Source organism: Geospiza fortis, unplaced genomic scaffold (assembly GCF_000277835.1).
Source record: "Geospiza fortis unplaced genomic scaffold, GeoFor_1.0 scaffold206, whole genome shotgun sequence".
In the NCBI taxonomy this organism is placed as follows: domain Eukaryota; kingdom Metazoa; phylum Chordata; class Aves; order Passeriformes; family Thraupidae; genus Geospiza; species Geospiza fortis.
Genome location: NW_005054311.1, coordinates 2700638 through 2723297, shown reverse-complemented (window position 1 = coordinate 2723297; position 22660 = coordinate 2700638). Strand labels below are relative to the sequence as shown.

Sequence of the window (22660 nt, the reverse complement as noted above, 5' to 3'; positions counted from 1 at the left end):
GGTGGAGAGGAGGGAGAACATACACATCATTGAGTTTTTAGGCTCTTTGCAAAGTAAATAGATGGATAAGGATAAGTACAAATAGTTTCCTTTTTTGCTAGAAGGATGAACTCAACAGCTGCTAGCAGGATGCACAGTGTTTCTGGGTTGGTATTTTAAATACTTGAGAAACGGGGCTTTTAGTACTTGTTTTCCAGTGCAGACTATGGTAAATGTTCTTTTATTCTTTTATTTTTTCTGCATTAGAAATAAAAGGGTTGGAGGGTAATGAAGTGTTTAGAGTGACCATCTGCTCTTCATTTGACTTACTATTTCCATTTATTTCCATGCATCAAATTAAATGTGTCCTGGACCATTAGCTATATTGTGATGAGATTATTTTGAAATATTTGTTGAAGTTACAGACTCAGACTCCTGCTATGAAGCATGAAAAATATTAAGAGTTAATTTATGTTGGCTGTTTGGTTTTGATCTGTACAGATTCAAATTATTTCCCTTCCTTGTTGTTATGGAACCGCAGATAGTTTATCCAAACAAATACCAAATGTTGTCTTTTTGTTTTCCCTTCCCTTTTTTATTTAAACACATTGAATTTATTCTGTATTTCATTATCTTAATATGTGTGGTGCAGTTTGTATAAGAGACTGGAAATCCTAATAGAAGAGCCAGTTTAATGTTTGTGAAACATTACAAATAACTCTACACAAATACAGGGAGAATGTTGGTGCTTTCTTTTGAAGAACTTCACTTTATATGAACATAGCAGTATCAAATATACAGCTAGAAAAGCAGTGTTACCATTTATGGATTGTGACCTGTAATTAAATTCTTCTAGACTGTAGCATTATTTTGAAGGATAACTTATTTGAGGATTAATTCTTTTGTGACTGTTTGAAAATAATGCTTTCCTCAGTAGTTCTTTGTAGCACTAGTAATTGATTGTATGTATTATTTTCATTTGTATGATATGTATATCTAAAATAAATGTAGAGGATTTAGAGGATTTGTATAATTTAGCAGTCCTGACTGGGAAAACACCTGTTTCTTTTTTGTCCTCAACTGACACTAAACAAGGATACTGTTTCCCATTTTTAAGTTTAAAGTTTCCTATTGTGTGCATTTCACTATGTGAGGTCTTGTAGGTTATATATTGCATGATGAACAATTTCAGTTGCCTTTGTTAAGCTTTAAGATTATCCCAGGTTCTGAACAAATTCTCACTTTGATTTTGATAAATAATATTAGCAGGCTAAGTGCATCACATCTCTTTTGATGATATGAGGTCCAAACATTACCTACTTTAACTGTGCAAGTGAGTATTTTCCAAGTTTTCTGAGAAAATAAGCAGTCCTATGAATTTTTTTCCTTCTTCTCCCTTGTTTCCATCCAGAATTGGTCAAGGCTGCTTTCTGTCATTTAAACAAATCTCTTTCATACCTTGTTAGTGGTTCCTGGATCTATGAAATTGGTATGATTTTAAATTAATTGCTTACATTTATGTAAAAAGACCAAACTCAAGAACTTCCATTCTCGTAAGCAGGTCTGAACACACCAGTGTTCAGTGCAACCATTGTGTTGCAATAAAGATCACTATTCAGTAGAGATGCTGATCCTCAGTGTGGAGGTTTTATATTCAAGCTACTTACTGAGTAGAAATTCTTCCTGAATAATGAACCTTCCATGAGTGCTTCGCTTTGAGAGATGATGAATGATGAGTCTGTTATCTCTTTGAATTAGGCAAATAAGTGAAGAGTGGTGGTATTCTTCAAAGTAGGTCGTATTGCTAGGAAGGGCAGCACCCTGCAAGTGTAAAGTCCAGCAAGCAGTATCCACTTTTCTCTCATTCTTTGGTCTTTGGATGTCTATGGAAATTGCTGTGAATTCAGACATCCTGCTGTAGCTCTGGGGAGGGACGAGCTGGTTTAACAGTGTAACAACATAACTTTGTTGTGCAAAAGAGTTAATTTCTTTTCCTCCCTCTTCCTGCTGTTTCATGTTACTGGGTTTGATTTAGTTTCTTTCCCTGCTGTTCAGCAACGAAGAGAGGGTGGCAGGAAATGTTCTGCTTTGTGGCTGGCATTCCCCTTCCCTGAGGAGGAGCATTTCCAGCCCTGATCTCGCTGTCTGGAGTCAGCCCAGGGCTCTCATCTGCCCAGGGCACACTGTGAGTGCGGCTGGGAGCACCCAGCTGCAGGGTGGCTCCAGTGTGCCCAGCATCTCTGGCACTGCTAATTCTGCCTGCAGCTCTCAGCAGCACATTGGAGTTTTGTTCTTCCAGTTAATCAGATGTTCATTTTGATGGGTTTTCTTTTTAATGGGGGAACTTTCTTACTAAGACAGCAGAGACCCCTAATTCCTTTTACGGAGGCCAGTGAAGCCATTAGATGTTGACTGTAGCACTTTCCCCTTTCTTCTTTAAGCTGATTGCTTAAGCTGTTATCAGCCTGTGTGTGTGCTCTGTTGCCTTCATTTCCTTCTTCTCATACAATGATATTTCACATTTGGCTTTTCTCTGTTTAATAAACTGTTTCAAAACTTATAAAATCAAACCACCTGATTTTAGGTGTGAAAATCGGTGAGCCTTTGGGGCATCAAAACTCAAACTGTTGCAAACAGTAGGCACTTGGAGAGGAATTTTTCTTTTAATTTAATTTTCTTTTAATTAAAGGTTCATGAAGGGTGCATAATATATTTTGGGAGGTCAGTCTGTGAAGAAATGATCTCGACAACAAATATTTTATACAGTATTCTTAAAGTTATAATGGTAAACAGGATGAGGTTATTTCTTAGTTTTCATCCTCAGTGCAATACAATAGTTATTTACCCACTGCCTTCATGTTTTCCCTTGGATTCACTGAGCCATCCCTTCTTTTGTTGGTATTACTTATAATTGTTTTTTTTCCCTGTGTAGCATGTTGATGCATTATATGCATTAAAATTTATCCTACAGTAAAACTTTTCTGATGTGTCATTTCTGGCTTTAGAAAATAAAGATGTTTACTTTAAAGATGGAAAAAATGAGGAAGGAGTTGGAGCATTTATCTGTATATTAGCAAAAAAATAGGCCTAAGTTGATGACTACATTTCTCAGAAGGGAGTGGAAATAGAAAAATTCAGTGCTGTGAAACAAAAACAAGTGGGTTTTGTTTGCTGCTATTGAAATTTGCCAGCAGATATTCTCATTTTACAGTTCATGTTCTTGTTCTTGGATTTTGATGTATTTTCACATTAAACACCCAGCGTATTTTGGTCTGTGATTTGATCATAAAACGTGTTTTGTAAAAAAAAAAAGTTCATCTGTTTCAGCAAACGTTTTGCTTTAACAACATTGTTATGGTCAGGAAAGTGGACCATATTTAATACATGTTATTGTATAAGCTACTGATAGAATGGTTTCTTGTTGAAGAATTTCATCTCACTTCGAGAGAGCAAAACAGATCATCTGACAGCATTTCCAGTATGATCAGAATCTTGAAAAAATGTCAAACAAAGCAGAAAGATATGTTCTTTTGTAAACAGAAAATACTGTTCATCCAAATTCTCTTTCAGAAAGCAGATTTTTCCCTGTATAAGCTGCCAGTTTCTCAGCATTTGTGTAATGCCAGGAGGGAAGAACTTTCCCAGCTGTTTGTGTAAGCTGCATTCTGGAAGCTTTCTAGGAAGAGAAAATAGTGAGAAGAACCTCTGTGTGACACCTTTATGTGAGCTTGCTGTGACTTTCAGGAGCTGTTGAGAGTGGAAAGCTGCAGTGCAAGAGCTGGCTTGAAGGATAGCCCTCAAAATGAACTTTGTTTCTTTTGCACTCTGTAAGGCACCTTACTGCTTACTGAAATCAAAAGTTGCTTCTTAATTTAAGGCAGATAGAGCTTTTACATAATACCAAAATCTTCAGTAAGGTGTTTGGAAGAGTTGTTTCTTGCAAGCTACAGGGCAAACAACTGGTTAGGTTGTGAGAGAGATAGGGAAACATGTAAAGAATATGAATTCCTCTTTAATGCATATGCACTAACCTCATTAACAAGATAAGGCTGTCAAGACTGGGGCAGCATTAAATGACTTGTGGGAGCCAGCAAATACAGATCCCATGAAAAGCCTCAGGCCTGAGGAGCTCTCCCTACAGACAGCAGCTCTCTGAGCAGCACTGCCTGCATTCCTTGCACAGAAGTTTTGGATTAGACTCCAAAATCCTGTATATGGGAAGGAAGACTTTCCCCCAGTTTTCCTTTTGAGTCTTAGAGAACTACATATTTATATATTTTGTACTGGTTTCTTAAATGGTGCAGTGGTCTGTCTGCATTGCAGAGCTGATCCAGGTGAGGGGAGGACGAAGTTCTTTTCTTTCTGTTGCCTTGTGCATGATGTGAAAGTGCCCACTGGAAACAGCAGATATTTGACTGACCCTGTGCGATCCCACTCCAGTTTGTGGTGCTGAAAAAGTGTCTCTGAAAGCAAAACATGAATTCAGTGCAGTTCTGGAGGGACAAAATGTGACCACTTCCTCTGCTTCCGAGACTGTTGTCTGCTTTGCTTGGAAAATATCTTCTGTGAAATGCCAAACTTGGGTAATCTCTGCCTCTGCACAGATGGTAGTGGAAGCTCCCTGAGAGGCAGACCAGGGCGTGGGAGGCTGGGTGTAGGATTGATGTTCTTAGGAGATTCAGGGGTGACCTTACTGCTCCACAGCTGCCTGAAAGGAGGGTGTGGACAGGTGGGAGTCAGTCTCTTCTTCCAGGTAACAAGACACAGGACAAGAGGAAATGGCCTCAAGTTGTGCCAGGAGATGTTTAGATGTTAGGGAAAATTTCTTCACTGAAAGGGTTGTCAAGCATGGTAATGGGCTGCCTGGGGAAGTGGTGGAATCACTATCCCAGGAAGTGTTCAAAAAATGTGTAGATGTGATGCTTAGATATGTGTTTTAGTGTTGGACCTGGCAGTGTTAGGTTAGTGCTTGGACTTGATCTCAGATGTCTTTTCCAATGATTCTGTGGTTCTACAATGAAGATATATGCTTTGGAGTATACTTCTCTTTCTGTCCTGTGCATGGACATAACCCATGGTACTAATAAACTTGGCGTGGTTTTACTGCTAAAGGATGGGTTATAAATGCAGAAATGGCACCGTAGACAAGCCTGCAGCTTTGGTTTCAGATCTAAATGAATTTATGGTGTTCCTTAGAGTGCCTTTGGTATCTCTAAAGCCTTTGTGAGGCTGCTGGTTCCTGGTGGCAGTAAGAAATGGGATTTATGTTTGAGGTAGCTAGGATTTATGATGCACATTTTCCTTTTGTGCTGGAATAGGGAGAGAGACAGTGTTCCTAAGGCTTGACTAAATGAATATAAGCTTACACATACTAACAGAACTTCTTGTTTTTACAAATAATTATTTTTCGAAGAGTTATTAGAATGAAATATATGCAGAAAGCCTCTCATTATTGTTACCTGCTTTTATTTCCACCCTGCTCACCCCAAAAAACCCTGTCTACTTCACCACCACTTCCGACCAAGCTATTGCATTTGTTAAGAAAATTTACTTTGCATTAGTGGTTAGCAGGTGATCCAGCTGTCTCAATTCCCATTTTTTCCTCCTTTTAACATCTTTTGTTGAGGCTGTTAGGATGATGTTAAATGGAAGTCAACTGACTATTCTCTTAGACTACATAATTTCTTCTATCACTCCTTGTATTGGAGAGAGTCATATGGATGGCTTGTAAATAAATAGGATCTGAACTGTGGCTTTGTTTCAGGTCAGAAAAGGTCATTGTGAACCCTTAATCTGTTCCCCTTCCCTAATCAGTCTCTAAAATGTCTTCCAAGAAGATGTTTTAAGGCTGTCAGATTTTTACTATTGGTGCTCTCCTTGGATCTCATTATTTTATCTGTCTTTAAGAATCTTTAATGAGAAGCAGTTTCTTATCCATGTTGCATTCGGACTTATCAGTATAATAATTGGTCTTTTATGGTATCTAATATTTTTATGGTCCCTGTTATCCCCTGTCTTGGTACTTGAGCAGGCAGGCAACAAAAAGTCATGGAACTATGGGGAAAAAAATATTCTCCACATGCAGGTATGTGAAATTCATACACATGCAACCTCTCAGGCTTGTCTATATCTAAGTAGATAAAAACAAAATTTATTTACAGATGCTTTTCAGAAATATTGTTTATAGCTTTTTTCTGACTTTGTGACTATTGTGCAGACATTTGAGCTGAGCACAGCAATGTTGTGTTATAATGGTTTGCTGAATGTTATAAGAAATGGCATTGCTTCTTACCTAATGTTCCCTTGTTTGTTTTCTTGGCTGTAACGTTGCACTGAGAGGTCACAGTCCATTGTTTTTCTGTTGTTATAACCAGGGTTCTTGCAGTGCTGCTGAAAGTCAGGGCACTGTCTTTGACCTAGTGAGTGTGAGTGAAACTCAGTTCCTCTCTGTGTGACTTGTGGTTTCACTGAATTCAGCTGGAGTAATTTTATTAGTTCCCTCCCAGGGAAAACTGGTGAGTGACTGTGAGCAGAACACTTTGGGGTTGCACTGACAGTGCTTATTGCTGGCTGCTTTCCTCCTTTCCCTTCGTGATTAATTTTTTTAAAAATCTGCCTCTTGTGAACTACACACATCTATTTTAGGAATGCTGCTGCTTGCTTCTGTCAGACTCATCAGCTGTGTTTTGAGAGTATGGGTGTTTTGTGGTCAGTTTAATTTGAAACAGTTCTTGGCTTCTCATCCTGTCATGGTGCTGTAGACAGACACAAACACCTGCCCTTTCAGCTGTTTGTGGGGCTGTGCTGAAAGCCAGGTCAGGGATCAGACCTAGGGATGTTTCATTGTGGGGAGAAGAAAAAAAGACACATTTGCAGCATTGAATGTCAGAAATTTGTTAAAAGTATGGCATAAGTAAAGGGTCAAGCAGTAGCCAGAGGGCACAGAAGTTCTTTAAAGTGAAAGTTCAGCAACAGCCTGTGTTGTTGAGTTGGGCTGTGAGCCTCTAAGTAATCACTTTAGGAATGGATTGGTTCATGTGCTTGGTGCTCTCATAGCTTGGTCATGTGAGTGCTTCTGGTCTGTCCCACCAAAGTAAGACAGGTTAATGTGAAGTGGAGAAGAAATAAGTGCTTGGTTGCTGCAGTCATGTTGTTCAGTGACAGAAATTGTGGCAAATAGCTCGAGCTAGATCTGCAAGAACTCATCTGATCCGAAGTCAGAGGTCTTGCAGAAATTCTTCTGACGTTTCTTATTGCTGTAGTCAAATAACAGTGTAGTTTTATGGGGAAAGAAGTTCGACTTGTGTTATGAGACAATTTTCTTGAGATCATGATGAGTGGTATAATTTATGCTGCTGTTATCTAATCGATTGCTGACTAGACCCAGCTGTCTCTAGTTTTTATTTTCAGAATCTAGAATTAACTCTCTGCTAGAGTTGATAAGAATAACAAAGATACTGAATTTATAAAGATACTAGAAGTTTTAGAGAAAGTCACCTTTTGTCTAGGCTTCACCAGTGGAGTTTCAAATGGAACCAGGACTGAAAAGGTGGTCTTAGGGTCATTACTTGATCTGGATATCCTGTGATGGAGTGCATCCCTTATCTCTTTAAGGCTGGCTGCAGGTGAGGCGGAAGGAAGCTATGTTCAGGAAAAATTACTGCTGCATTGAGCAGGGCCTGGATTCCTAATCTATTAAGGATCCATAAAATTCAAGTGGTCTGAGTTTAATTGTAGATCTCTATTTGTAGCTATTCCAGAAATGGGTCTTAGTACTACAAATTCAGTAATTCTTGTTTGTGAATAAATGTCAATTAAATTTTATCTTTCCATTTCTAATTCCTCAATTATTTTTAATTTAGTCTCTATGAAAGTAGAAAGTAGACTGTGGATGAATTTGACCTCATGTTACATTTTCCAAATTAACCTGTTAAGGTTTACTATTAAATTACTGCATTGATGGAAGGAAGCGTTGTTTAAGAGAATGATCTAAATCAATGCTTTTTAAGGAGCAGGTGGAAGATTATTTGTCTTGAAAGAACAAATGGATAGCTCTGAATCATGCTGAAAGTGTTCCAGTGGAAAATATGCTTCTACTTCCAAGTACACAAGTTACATTAGAACGACAGGTTTCTACTAGAATGACAACTATTTTAAACACTTGAATAAACATACTTTTTTGTTGGTTTTTTTTTTTTTTTTTTTTGAGGGAGAAAACCACAGAAAAAAAAGTTTTGCTTCAGGATTCTCTTTCTTATGACTAAGTAGTTGTGTTCTTTTGATGGCTTGTGGCATCAATCCTGTTTTCAAAATGCTAAAGAAAACAGAGATCCCAGGCCATCTGGTGCTTCTTTGTGTGCATGCATGCCTACATTCATTTACAGTCAGGGCTGTTGTGCTGCAGCTTCAGCGTGAGGGAGATCAACTTAGATCTGGGAAACTTAAAGGATGATGCCAACCAGAGCTGGGAAGTGTTGGTTTTAGTGTTCATGGGTGAAGGTTTCCAATTTAATATCCGATTTTTTTTTAATTATTGGGCATTTGCTACTCCTCTTGCAATAGTCCCAAAGCATCTTTGGAGGTGTTATACTGTCTGGGTAGTGAGGTGACAATGTCTGTTATCCCCGTCTGGACAGGAGACTTGAGGCTCTAATAAACTGAGCAGAACAGATTACCAGAGGCTAAGACGCTGCTGCCTTCAGCTGTCTCGCTCTGTGGCTGAACTAACAGAAGGGTCTGCTGCATAACCAGCTGTGAATTTAAACCATGAGAGACTCTTGAGCTGCAGTGGCTGAGATAAAGGTGTGTGTGTGGCGTTGTGCAGGGGATGGTGATCTCTAGCAGAGTCATGGGGGTATGTGGGTTTGGTACAGCACCAGTGAATTCAACAGGTTCGGTAAGGTTGCCCTGTCAGGCTTCTTGGTATGGCTCTGCATTGCTCTTTCTGCACCCACAGTATTCCTCTGTACAGGTTTTTGTCTGGAAAGCCCCTGCAAACTATTGCCATTGTATTTTGGGAATAAATGCTTGAGTTCTGTACTGGCCAAAAGAGGATCTGAAACACTGCTGGAGGGAAAAATTAGATTGTCAAAGTGTGGATACTTAAGACATATTCTGTAGATGCAAAGCCCCTTGACTATGTGAGACTGAGGAAACAAGTTTAGCTGTAGTGCCCCTTTATCTGGACTTCGTTCTAGAAGCAGAATTTCACCTTACACAAATACTGGGAGCTGACTAAAGGTATTGCAGTGTTACAGTACAAAGTTCTTTTTGCTCTCACATTTTTTATTGAATTGAGGTGACTGTCTTGTGATAACCTTGTAGGGTAGAAGATATGAGCTTTACATGTGGAACACCCAATAAGCCTAAATTAAAAGCACCTCTTTTTGCATGAAACTGGCAGTGTAGAGTTTGGTTAAGAACAGTGATGAAGCATAGACAAAGCTGATAATTTGCTAAAATACAAATCTGTCTGTGCTGCAGCTAATCTAGACAGATTACAGGTATTATTATTTGTTAGTGACTTGTTACACAGTTGAAATCACAGAAAAACAGATATTAGTCATTAACTTCTCAAATTGCTGGATAAAATTTGTTTTGAAGTTCCCCCAGCCCAAGTACTTTAGATTAACAGGGTGCAAGAGGGAGGTTGGGGAGGCAGTTTCAAATTTATTAAGTTAAGACCTCTGATTTCTTTGAGACTTTTGTTAAACGTCTGCTGATTCTGAGAGGGAGAGAGAATGAATCTGCCTGTTAAAAATGTATCAGAATAGAACTTGAGACTTTGAACATGTTCCCTGTTAGACTTTTCTTTTCTGATATGAGTTTATGACTTGTCTAAACACACAAATTACTAGTTCACTGTCAGTGTAAAACAAATCAAAACCAGCTAAGTTTAAACATGATACTCTTATGTTGTGCATCATCTAAAATGTTCTAATACACTTTCTTTACAATTTTGCCAGTCGCAATGAAACATGAGTGCTTGTAAATTGGCAGACTTATGTTAAATTGTTTTCACTCTTAAGTGCTAGATTCGTGGTTTTCTTAGTGTTGTCTCTTGTTTGTTTTTTTTTTTCCCACGTGTTCCTGATCAGTACTTAAAAGATGTGGATGTTCTACTCTTTTGATACGTAAATATCTAAGAATCTGCCTGATGATGATTGCAGCTTTCTCCAAACTTCATGCTGCTGATACCGAGGGTATCTATTTTACCATGATAATCCTTTCACATCCGATTCAACTGCCTTGGCCAATGTATCAAAAATTATACATGGATGTGGCTGGTGCTGCAGCTGAACTTTTGTGTTACTCTGCTTTTAACGGGAACAACCTGTCTGTCCCAATGATTGTCCTTTTCAGACTGTTTCTGTGCACTTGGTTTCATTCTCTGAATCTGAAATACTCCGTTCTGGTGTGCCAGGCTCATAGCATATTGTTCTCCAGCCCGGTGGACAGCATGTGTACTTGCATAAGTGCTGTGGGTCATGAGTTAGTCAAGAGATAATTATCTTCTCACATCTGCAGAAGCCTACTCTTTTCTCTTGATGTTTTGTCTTGAACTTCATCTTTTGTTAGAAATGTTTCAAGGCTAGAACTTGTTTATTATGACATGAAGTGTGGTTTTGGTACTTGATGAGAATGTGTTGAGATCTTTACTGTGTGTGTTTTAACTTTATCTAGATTTTGAGGAAACTGTTGCCTTCAAAAAGTAAACCAGTGGTAGAAATCTCATTTCTTAGGATGACCTGGTGGCTATCATCTGGAAAACGTCTCATAAGAATAAGGCAGGAGAGTGATGCTCCCAACCTCAGACTGCTAATGTCATTTTGGACAATAAGCAAAGTAGGACTACTGTATTTGTTTTGATTAGATGAGGAGTAATGTTGTAAACTGGCTTTTATGGAGACTTTGCAAAGGAAGTATTCCTCAGACAGTCAAGTACTAGAGACCTTTATGGTGCTCTGGAGTTTGCTGCTTCAGTGGACAGAATTTCTTTAACCTGTGGGAAAAGATAGGACAAGTTGTTCTGCTTAGGCCTTCTAGTGAATAAGACCATGTCTTGTAGCTCAGTAAAAAATAACAGTCAAAAAATGGGTTAAACTGTTTTTTATAAACTTAGTGATATTTGGATTTAGTTAAATGGAATGTTAAGCATTAACACATGGAAAGATTATTGGCAAAATACTGAAGTTAGAAACTGAAGAGCTTATAGCAATCCATTCAAAGTGCATTTTTCTAAACAATGATGAACTCTTATATTTTTGTGTTAAAGGAGAAATTGCATTAACTATTGCAAGCCTGTGTAATTTATCATAATTTGTTCATGACAGGAAGAAAGAATGTAACAAACCGTGCAACTCAGCATAATCATTCTTTTTGACACGCTGAATTTGCATGCTAACATAACAGTTTTGACAAAAATAACATGTCTTCAGTTTGCTGTGCATTTTTAAGGAAAAAAAAATCAACCTGAGATCGTCAAGTATGGGGTTTTCCCCACATTTAATAAATTGAAAGTGTTTGCTAACTTGCATAGAAATAGGTACAAATATGAGATGAGTTAAGAAAGGGCTGGCTTTTTTAAATACATGAATACTTGCTATATTTGAATAAAATCTGCTGCATTCCTCAGTGATCTTGTGCTCATAGAATGCGGTAACTTTGTGGTTTTGCTGTAATAATGCTGAAGTGCACCTGGTTGTTGAAGAAAACTTCATTATGTATGCTTTGTGACTCTAATGATCTTTGTTTTGAGTAACTGTGACTCATCTGGGGATGGGCTGTGGTGACAAACCAAACTCATGACACTTAACAATTTTTGGGTTTTGCTTCCTGAATCTGTTGTGCTCTTCACATTAATTTTTGATGATTGTTGCCTGACTTCCCATCTTAATTGTATGTTGGTTCACTCTGCACTTGCTTTGGGCAAAGGAAACTCAAAGTACAGCTCTGGGACCCAAAGATCTAGCGAGTGATAAAAACTTATAAATCAGTAGATAAATTTAACTGGCAACAGTACTTGGCACGGTGTAAAAGCAAACCTGAACCTGGGAAGGTAAATAATAAGTTTATCAAGAAAATTTAAAAAATGCCTGTTGCCTTTGTTCTTCCAGCATTGAGAATGTACTTGTTTAGTTTGAGAAGTGGAGGAATAGAGAAAAGATTTGTGGATAAAGTCAGACTTGCATTCCTGAAGAAAATGATTCTTTGATAGAATAGGGGAAAACTTGTCTGTTGTCATTAGGATAATCATCTTCTATGTTTTAGTAGTAGTCAAATGATTTCTGGTTATTACAGAGTTTATTAGAGAGCCAAAGCACCTTTTCTTTGTATAAATTAGGTTGAACTGTCGGGCTTGCATTTTCCAGTGTTGCAATTTTTTCCTCAAAATTTTTATGCTGACATAGTTTTTCAAATCAGGGTTAACGTAAGGTTTCTGGAAATTAATGAGACTAAAGCCTCTGCCGTGGAAGGTGTGGTGTAGAGGTTGAGAACCTTGTGTTAATGTGAAAGGTCACATGAATGAAAGAGCAGCAGAACTGAGAGGAAGGGCAAAGGCACTAAGAATGTGACTTTGTTGCTGGCTGCATCATGTGCACACCTTGAGCTGCTGCAGATCACAAGCTCTCTTGGTTTATAGTCATCACCTCCACATGTCTGCCAGTGTCACAGAATGGAGAAGGACTCTTGCTTCCTGACTGAACACACAATGTGCATGCACTTTGCTAATAACAAATGTAGGCACATCTGTAACACACTCCAAACCTAATTCTTCTTGCGTCCTCCCTCCTGCACTCAATGTTATTTATAGTAATAAATGTTTTATAAGCCCTTTGTGAAATGTTAAGGTCTAGCAAAGATAAAATACAGATTATGATGTTATTTTGTTGAGAAACTGAGATGACTGTGCCATCTTTCTTCTGAAATTAAGAATTCTGGCAGCCTGAAATGAGCAAGAAGTATTCAGTAGGGTGCAATATCTGAAAAAGATCATTACTTAAAAAATACAGTTCTCCTAGAGTAATATGGAAAAGTAGAGGAGCTTATCCAGCAAACACCAATCACTAAATGCTGTTATTTATGTTGTTCATTTAGCATGAGTGCCAATTTTCAGATAAAGGAAGTTGAAGGGAACAGATTCAGGTCAACAGAGTTGCTATTATTCCTGATGTTTAGGGGATTATGTGCTTTAGTTCATGTTATTAGAAGCTTTTTGCCAGAAAAATGCATGAAAGATGAAATGAATCAACAGTATGAACTCTATTCAGTAGCTAAAACATCCTTGGCCACAATATTTATGTATTAAAGTTGAATGCTTGTCTACTTTGCACAGGTCTCCCAAAATAATTAACATGTATATATTGCTACACAGTAATTTAAACAACAGTCATTTAAAAGGCTTCATTAAACCTAAAAAATGCCAGGCTTGAGGAAGCCATGTGTATGTGTGGTTGCTGGAGCGATTTGTCATTTGAATTGAGAATGAAGCCCCTATTGAAAGCAAATGAACTAGGAAAGAACTGATCCAGCTGTATTGTAAATGAGCCTTAGAAATGAGTATAAGGCCAGTGTTCATTCATACTGAAAAGTCTAAGGCTGTGACACTGGAAGGATGCTTAACTGTTGCAGGATGATTTTATTTTCCCTATGGGTGTGAAGGAAGAGAATGGGAGGCAGGGGTGGAGGGGAGAAAAACACTGAAGGAAAAGTTGTAGTGTGTCCCCTTAATTAAGGGCTCTAAGCAAGCTGATATGGTGACATCCTATCAGTCTTGGTACTAAATGTGGACTTAGTACTTATTTAAATAGAGGCTTGTGCTGAAAGTATGCCACTGCTCATGTCAGTGCATTGTAGTAATTTAATTTGCAACTGGGTGTTTTTACCTGCATGGATCCATTTTTTTATGATGTACACTTCAGGCATACTGAGATTGCATTCCTTTTGTCAGTAGCATCACATATATAGCCTATATATCCTTGCATTTCCCTCCTTGAAGCCGTGTTTCAGGTCCTGTTTCATTCTAGATCTCTGTCCCAAAGAGCCATTTGATGCCACAACACTGTACTCGAAACTCAGGAAGGCACAACTGCAGGTTTTTTGGAAAGAACCAGAGTATGATAAGCATTTTTCAGTTTATTGTAGTGCCAACAAGCTGGGACCTGCTTATTCCAGTGCTCCACCCTTGTCAGGAGACAAGTAGGCAGTGCAAACAGGGATATCTCAATAGGCCTTTCACCTGCCCAGAACAAACACTGATCTGGTAGACACTCTTGGCAGATGATATGCAGCCAGATATGATGAATTCATCTTTCACAGTTCAGATTTGGTTTAGATCTGTTTTTCTACACAGAAAATACCATGCTTTGAAGCAGGTGTCAAGCTTCAGACTGCCTTTTTTTCCTCTGTAGTCTCTCTGTTTGCTTCTTTCTAAATATGGTTTGCAGTGTGGGGATTTGAGAAAGGAGAGGGTCAGTGCAAATCTAGCAGTCAACAGCATTTAGATACCCCTCAGATTTGCTGTCTTCCATTAAGAAACTGGTTTTTTTAGGAAAATTGGGCTGGTCCGTCATGAACCAGAAACCTTTTGCAAGACTGCATTATTGATAAAAGTAGGTGGTTTTCACCTGAGCTCATCTCTTACATTTCATTATTTAAAACATTCTAGTGGTGTGGTTTATGTTAGCCCTAGTTCCTGTGTCTTCAGCACTTTTGCCTTTCAGTGTTACAGCCTATATCATAAGCCATTTTTTAGCTCTGCTAATGTACTGTCCTCAGATGCTGATTCTTGAAGCTTACCCCTGGGAACAATTCAGTCTCAATACCTGGGTCAGCCCAGCTCTGTCTGCTTTAGTTGACTTGAGCTAAGGTGCTGCTGTGGTCCTCCTTCCTACTTTTCCTACTCCAGTTGCTTAGCATGCAGTTAAACCAGAATATTGGTTCTACTCGCTTTCCCAAAAGTCACTTTTACACCTGGAAGATCTTTAGGTCCATTAGTTTTGCTGGTGGGGAAAAAAATGAGGATTTTGTTCCTGGTTTTCCCAAGGAGACCTTCAGCTAACAGAGATGCTTTTTTCCACTTCAAAAAGAAGTCCTGGCAGCTTCTGTCTGTGTGAAAAAGTGTATGTGTATTGGATGTCTGGAGGGCTGCTGCTTCATCAGCCCAGGTGTTTTGTTCTTATTTAGGTGGCTAAAGGTAGCTAAGACTCAGATTCTTATCTTGCAGACTTTGAGGGATTTAGTATTTTGTTGCCACAAGTGGGATGAGAGCCAGCAGAATGTGAGGGAATGAGGGAGAGCAGATCTTACACAACCTGTGGTTGGTTGGACTCCCTGCAAGTCTTATTTGACTTGCATTCCTCTTCAGCCCTCATCCTTGATGGTGAGATGAGACATGAGCCAGGAAAGTGGGACAGCAGAGCCTAAGCTGGCTTTCTATAGAAACTGCTCACCTCTGGGGTTATTGGGAAGTTCTAGGCTCTGTGCTCTGCACAGGTGAGCAGTCTCCCTGCACTGTGCCAGTTGGATGCACTCTGAAAAGTCTGAGATGCTTGCCTGGGAGATCTGGAATCCACAGGGATATGTTTTCTTTATAGAGACCCAGTTACTGAATCACAGAGCCATTTAGGTTTGAAAAGAGCTTTAAAGAGAGGTAATGCTGGAGAGCTTTTACCTTCGTGCAAACTGGGACCATATTCTGGCCTTCCCAAGAGTGAGAGAGGGCAGAGCAGGAGCTCAGAACAGAGCCATGTTTCTGGGCAGTAAAATGAAAATGAGGGTTTCATTCCCTTGTCTCTTGCCTGCCTTCTGATAAACATAGAAATTGCAGCTAAATTTCACAATTCTAACCTCTGGTATATGCCTTTTCTTGTTGTATTGTAATCTGCTATTGTATGATAATTAGCCATCCAAAGACAACAGAAGCACATAATGATTTTTATGCTAATTCTCCTATAGACCTAATTTTATTTTCTGGTTAAATTTATAGTTACAGTACCTGTATAACATGCCCTGAATAATATCTCCTAGGAAGAGGAAGATAAGAACATCAGCAGAGCTATCCACACAAATTGATATGTGGATTACAGATGTCTTTACAACCCTGCCTGGTCATCACAAAAGACCTTTGGCAAGAACTTGTATAATTTGCCCAGTTACCATGCTTGCCTGTGATAGTGAGATAGGGTTTCAGAGCCTGCATGTGCACTTCAGGGAAGATTTTTCTCTTTTTCAAGCTAAGGCACAGATTTCTAGTGGTGTTCTACTTCTGTTGTACTCTGACAAAGCTCCTGTATGTTTGCTGTACACTTGTAGTGTGATCTTCTTAAAGGAGCTGATAGTACAAACACTTCTGTGCCTTTTTAATCTCTTGCCATATAAAGAAAATTTTGCTGAAAGCATCCAAAAATGTTTTCCAAAAATGTTTTTTGTTTCCTTTTGTGAGTGCATGTCTCAGTCTTGTTGTGTATTACAGATATGTATGTCTTGTTGTTCAGTTGCTGAATGAAAAGGTAGAAGAATTAACATTCCCTTGGAGAGATAATCAGTTTTCTTGGAATAGCTGCTTAAATAAATGAGACGTTGTGCCTTACTCCTTCTTCCCCTCAAAAAAAGGCTGAATTAACAGATGTTTTCCAAGCAGCCTTTAGGTATTCTGAATCTTAATTTAAACATGAATGAGGCTGGAATGTTGTTTGTTCTTGTGTATGCGTATGCAATTTGAAAAAGATGTTTATGCTTCAGCTTTTACTAGTGACTTCTATTTTGATTGTTCTCTTTTTCTAGTATTAAATGACGTACATGCCAAGAGGGATTGTTTACTGTTTTTACATAACTGCGAAGAAAACTCAAATTTTATTAATTTCTTCTTGTACTTCTTCTCCAAGATGTTAAGGAGTCAAACCCTTAATCCCATTCTACAGAAACCTTTACATATCAGTTGATTTTCTGAATATAATAAATATTTTCCTGAAAGCTGATAACATTTAAAGAAATAAAATAAACCCCAGGTTCTTTTGGTTGAGTTTTTTGTTTTCTTTTCTTTGTTTGTTTTTTTGCTTTCATATTTGACAAAGGATTAATGAGACAATTAGAACTGTAGGAACAATGACATTAAATATGTTTTTCCCAAAAACACATGTGAAGGCATGGAACACTTTTCTGCCAGTAAAGATGTGAAAATCTCAGATAGCAGAGAATTTTGTAGTTTCAGTAGAAGCATTTTGAGTATGTAGAAACCAGCCTAATTGCTTGCAATAAAGCAGCAGTGAAAGCTGAACCTGCGTTCCTGGATTATCTGATGTGTATTATCAACAAGTGTTCCTCATATGTTGGAGGAAATACGAACTCAGTGCTATTAAATAGCCTGGAATAAAGCAAGCTTCTACCAGTCATAGCTTGCTTGTTGCAAAGTGGAAAACAGAGGAGAAACTTATGCAGAAAGAATCATTACAAACCATCTCTCCATCTGAGTTTTGGGTGTTGAAACAGCTGACTGGTAACAGAGTTTGCTTTTGTGCTTGGAAGCAGACAGAAATGCACAATGACCCCAAGTAAAGAACACTCTTATGAGCAATATTATTGGGAACAAATTCACTTTTATATAAACTGTGTTTCCAATGAAATTACTTGGACTTTATGCAGGCATAATTTAAAGCAACATCATCCTCTGTGCATTGTTTACATATTAAACTTCACAGACAGCTGTTTAATAAATTGAAAAAACAAGGGACTGAAGCAATAACAAAATCTAGGGAAGCCTGCCTCCCAGTGCCGAGTTATTTTTGTTGGTTACTGCCTTGATTGTTGTTGTTTTCTTTTTTAATTTATTTGTTCTTTATTTGAACCTGAAGAATAGCTGAGGGTTATGTGCCTTGGAGGGTGGTGCTGTGTGCCTGAATTTCACTTCATTTTAGTTGGGTGCACACTCCTTTGGGCTGCTTTGTAAATACAAACCTCTGTGTATGTGTGTTTCTTCTTAATCTTGATGGCATTTGTTTTGTTCCGTTTGATCCTGGCATGCATATATATTAGCCCCTGGTAGAGATGAGTCACATCTGAGACATGGTACATGTGCAGTGCTGTTTATCAAGCAGTAATTTCAGACTTGATTTAAATATATTTCGTTTAGCTTGAAGGTGTGTGCGCCTTGAAGAACAGGCTTGACAAGATCTTGAAGTGTAAGTGGTAGCAAGGCAGATGTGATCTGTAAGGAGTTTATAGCTCTGAATAGCTGTCAGAATGTTGCAGGGAACAGAAGAAAGATTTGGTAGAAGATGAAAAAATATGGAAGAATATAGGGGAGAGAGAGAGTATAAAATAAGACAGTTGGGAAACAGGTTGCTTGAAAGGAAGGATATAAAGTCTTACTTTTCCTGTCTCTTAGCTAAAGCAAGTGCCAAGTGCTGCACCAACGGAGGAGCAAACCCAGGCATCAGCAGACGCTGGGTTGGAGGAAAGCTGCTGGGAAGCTGCTGGGAAGCAGCTGTGCACAAAAAGGCCCTGGGGGTCCTGGTGGGCAGCAAGTAGAGCCTGAGCCAGCAGCGTGCCCTTGGCACAAAGGAGGCAAGTGGCACTAGATGGAGTGTCACCAGCAGGCCGAGGGTGCTGATCCTCCCCTGTTGCTCTGCACTGGGGATGCCACACCTGAGTGCTGGGTCTGGCTCTGGGCTCCCCGGTACAAGAGAGACACAGAGATAACAGAGAGAGCTGAATGAAGAGCTGCTGAAGAGATCAAGTGACTGGAGCATTTCATAAGAGGAAAGGCTGAGACTGTTTAGCCTGTACAAGAGGAGTCTCGTGGGCTGGGCGGGGACACACAGATGGCACACGCAACTTGTGTTTAAATACCTGAAAGGTGGGTGCAGAGATGGAGACAGGCTCTCTCTTCAGTGGCACCCAGTGACAGGACCAGATGTCATGGGTGCAAACTGAAACACAGGAGGCTTCATCTGAACATCAGGAGAAATTCTTTTACATATTTTACATTCTTTACGTAAGTATGACCCAGCATTGGAATAGGTTGTTCAGAAAGGTCAAGGAGTCTCCATCATGGACAGAGAAGCAGTTCGGACACAGTCCAGGACAGAGTTCTATAGTTGGCCATTTTTGAGCAGGATAGCTGGACTAGACCTTCAGAGGTCACTTCCAACCTCAACTGTTCTGATTTCCATTTCTAACATGGGCAGTTGTTAAATTCAAGAACAGATTTACTCTGAAGACATCGTGGACCTAGTAGTGCAAAGTCACTTTGTAGCACAAAAATGCAAGTGATACTGTTCATTTGCCCAGGATACTGGGGCAGCATCAAGTTTCTTTGGAGTATTTGTCAGTCTAGTTCTTGAAAGTCGTCCAAGGCAAGAGATCCCACACCATCTTTGGGCATCTTCCTCCTTTGTTTTACTGTTCTAACTATTAAAACTTTTCCTAGTCTAAATAAGCTCAGCTGCAAGTTCAAACTTTCCTGTTCCATACAGAACATCACTGATTGCTGTCCTCTTCATAGAGCACTTGGTTGTATTGAAGGTGTGAACATGGAGACTCTTGTGTTTGGGCTGTGTTCTTAGATGGTAGGATTTTTGAGACAAGCATCCAAGCAGCCTTGTTTTGTTTTCTACTGTATGAGCCACGTTTGCTAAAACTATTGTCCTTGCAGTTCTCTCATGGGTGCTTTCTCTTTTTCTGTCAGCGGTTGTAAACATGGTGCTCCAAACTGAGTATGGGATTCCAGTTGTGATTTGTTATTAGCACTGAGGAACTGTAATTGCTTTCCAGAGACTTCACTGATAACCCTCCTAGGAGGATAACACTCCTGCTGGAAATCGAACCTGCTTCTTTGGGCAACAGTCTAGTATTGACTACATGGAATTTTTAATCCATTGTGAGCACCCCATTCTCTCTGCTCTACTGCTTTCTTGATTTTATCTTCTTTGTATGGTATCTTATGTCTAATGGATTTTTTTTTAATGTTGAAACCTCTCTTGATTGATGCTTTCTTTACTAGTGCTGCTTTGATTTTCTGGGTTTAATCTTTAAAAAAGAAATCTTGGTACAGAATTGTTTGTTTTGGACACTTTCACCTAAGTTATTTGACCTATGTCTTGATAACATCTATAAATTTTAAAAGCCAATGTTTGTCATTCAAGCCAACAGTTAAAACTGCTGGAAATAATAACATCCGGGAAATAACTTAAAATGTCCATCTCCTGGTTATTTAGCTGTGGTCTTGTGAGTGCAGTTGATCAAGGATATGAGTCCCCACATAACTGTACTTTAGATTACATTTGTCTAACTTGTTTAGGAGTGTATTTAGAAAAATTTGTGTTTTGAGAACACATTAAAATAGGCTGATAGTTCACCTGTAGTTTTCCTTTCCATCTTTGGGTTAATTGCTCTGCTGGAATAGAATGGGGAAGGTTTGCCATTACATAACATGTGTCTTAGTCCTCTTCTCAGATACATCTTCTGTACTTTGACTCTTAAGTGGGAGACCTGCATCCCTGTGGAAACCTTGAAAGTAATATGTCCTGTGAAAATACTTGAAATGCCCTTGTCCAAGGGAAAGGGGAAAACCAACAAAAGCAGTGCAACATCTCATATGAACTTCTCCTGTGAAGAGAAGCCAAGTATTTTATATTGAAACCTGAAATACTGAGAATTTGCTAAAACAGTTCGTTCTAACTGTAGAAAAAAAGCAGCCTTCTCCTATTCTGATAGAGGCCACAAGCTGGAGAAAGTAGCACAAGAGTATTTGGCTTTTTATTTAAGTGCTAGGACTGAAGAAATAGTATATAAATAGGGTCCTAGCTTGTAAAAGCATTTGACTTTATACTATTTGCTATGCCATTTTCTAGAGAAATCAACCACTCACTAAGGTATACTGAGGAAAAATACATAAATTTTAAAAATATTTCTCCAAGGCCTTTGTTCTAAATGAATGTGGTACCTGAATTGTGTATCAGAAGGATTTTTTTCTTTGTTTTTTTTTAATGTGAATTTGCTTGCTAGTAATTAGTAGAGATAGAATCCAATACTGTGGAAGAGCTTACTTAAACTGCTTTCTTGGAGTGGACTGCTTTGTATTTTGGGAGTTTTTCCCTTTGTGCTTATCTCACTGAGGCACGACTGTTGTTATGAGGATTTATTTTGGATATTGCTCTTTTCCACTTCAGTGGTAACTTTTCTCATATAATGATTGGTTATGAAAGCAGCTTTGCTTTTATGGTATTATATGTTGACAAAAGAAAATAAATAGATGACTTTTTCCATTTTAAAAGTAGAAGTTCTAGGGGGAAAAAGGCACATGGAAAATTTGTTGGCGTCAGCAGTGCAAAGCTTCTTTCTGACTGCAGCCTGCTTGACAGTGGGGCTGTGCAGGTTCAGGGTCCCAGACAATCTGCACCTCTGTGAGGAGAAAGCCAGCTGGCATTTTTGAGGCTTGTGTTGCTGAGGTGTAGTTATACCTGTATATAGCATGTAGATCCCTCAATTTGTAAGAGAGCAGAAAGATTCCTGCCTTGGCCCCCTCAGGACAGAAGCATAGACACAGTAAAACAGATTCTTCATGGCGTGTCTGCAAATCGAGATACCTTGTGAGTTGTTCATTGTTACTTTGAAATCAGTTATTCCAGCCTTCTGCAGAAAAGGCAGTTTCTTCTTTCCACCAGAAAATGCCATCTACCACAGAGATCTCTGAGCATTGTTCTGCCGACTGCTGGTCAGTGCAGTATTTTTATCAGTCTTTCTACTCTTGTCAGAGAGGATCAGGAATTGAAAGAGTGCTCCCCCCTCTCTTAAGGGCGCAGAGATACTGTGGTCTGTGTTCTCCTGTGTATTTTGTTGCAACATAGTGACTGTAGCTTCTGTACTTTTCAATACAGAAGTACTTTTAAAATGTTGGAAATACCTTCAGGTGCCTTCTTCTGTCTGTGACTATAGGTATTAATTCTGTTTTTTTCAGAGAAAAATCTTGGAATATCTTAATGTTGAGAGGTCTTTTCCTTCCCTCTTCGAATTCAGTTTCTTTTCTTTGGTGTCATGTTACATTTAGAGGCCATAATGAATTGTCATAAGGTGATACTTTGTAAGTGACTGAACTGTAAAAGCCTGAAGTTATAAAACCATTTGAAATTCTCCAGTGGAAGAAAAAATGATGTGGTATGTAAAGACAGAAAGTTGCTGTCCAAAGCTTGTGTCTTCATAGGAACTTGAACAGAAAAATGCTTAGGACTAGAGGATATTCTTGTTGATAGAGACCTTTCTAGATGCTTTTAGCTGGCAATCATATTGGTTGTTCCAAGCTCTTACTCAAAGCAGAATCAAAACTGAATTTAGACTTTTTATTTGAATTCAGACTGAGGATATCATCTCATCTTGAAAACAGTGATGAACATGCTACAACTTCTCTGAGCAACCCGAGGGTAAAAGGTTTTTAGGACATCTAACCTTTTCTGTGTTGATTTGTGTCTTGTTCTTTTACCATGCATCTCAGTGGAGACCCTGGCTCTGTCTGCAGTGACTTCTGCTTAGCTCTCAGATTGCTCTTCTGTTTTCCAAACCTTCTTTCCTCTGGCCCAAACAATCCCAGGTCCTTCAGCCATTCTTCATGGGGAAGTTGCTGCCCTGTGCAGACCCCCCTCCAGTTATCAATGGCTTTGTTGTAACTTCTGCTGCCTTCTCCCAA

At 39.0% G+C, this 22660-nt stretch overlaps 1 protein-coding gene across 1 annotated transcript in view; it reads left to right on the top strand.

Moving 5' to 3' along the window:
* The window catches only part of EPB41L4B (erythrocyte membrane protein band 4.1 like 4B), a 191757-nt gene that overhangs the window by 8509 nt on the left and 160588 nt on the right, over positions 1–22660 (top strand). The gene's annotated exons all lie outside the window — the stretch shown is intronic.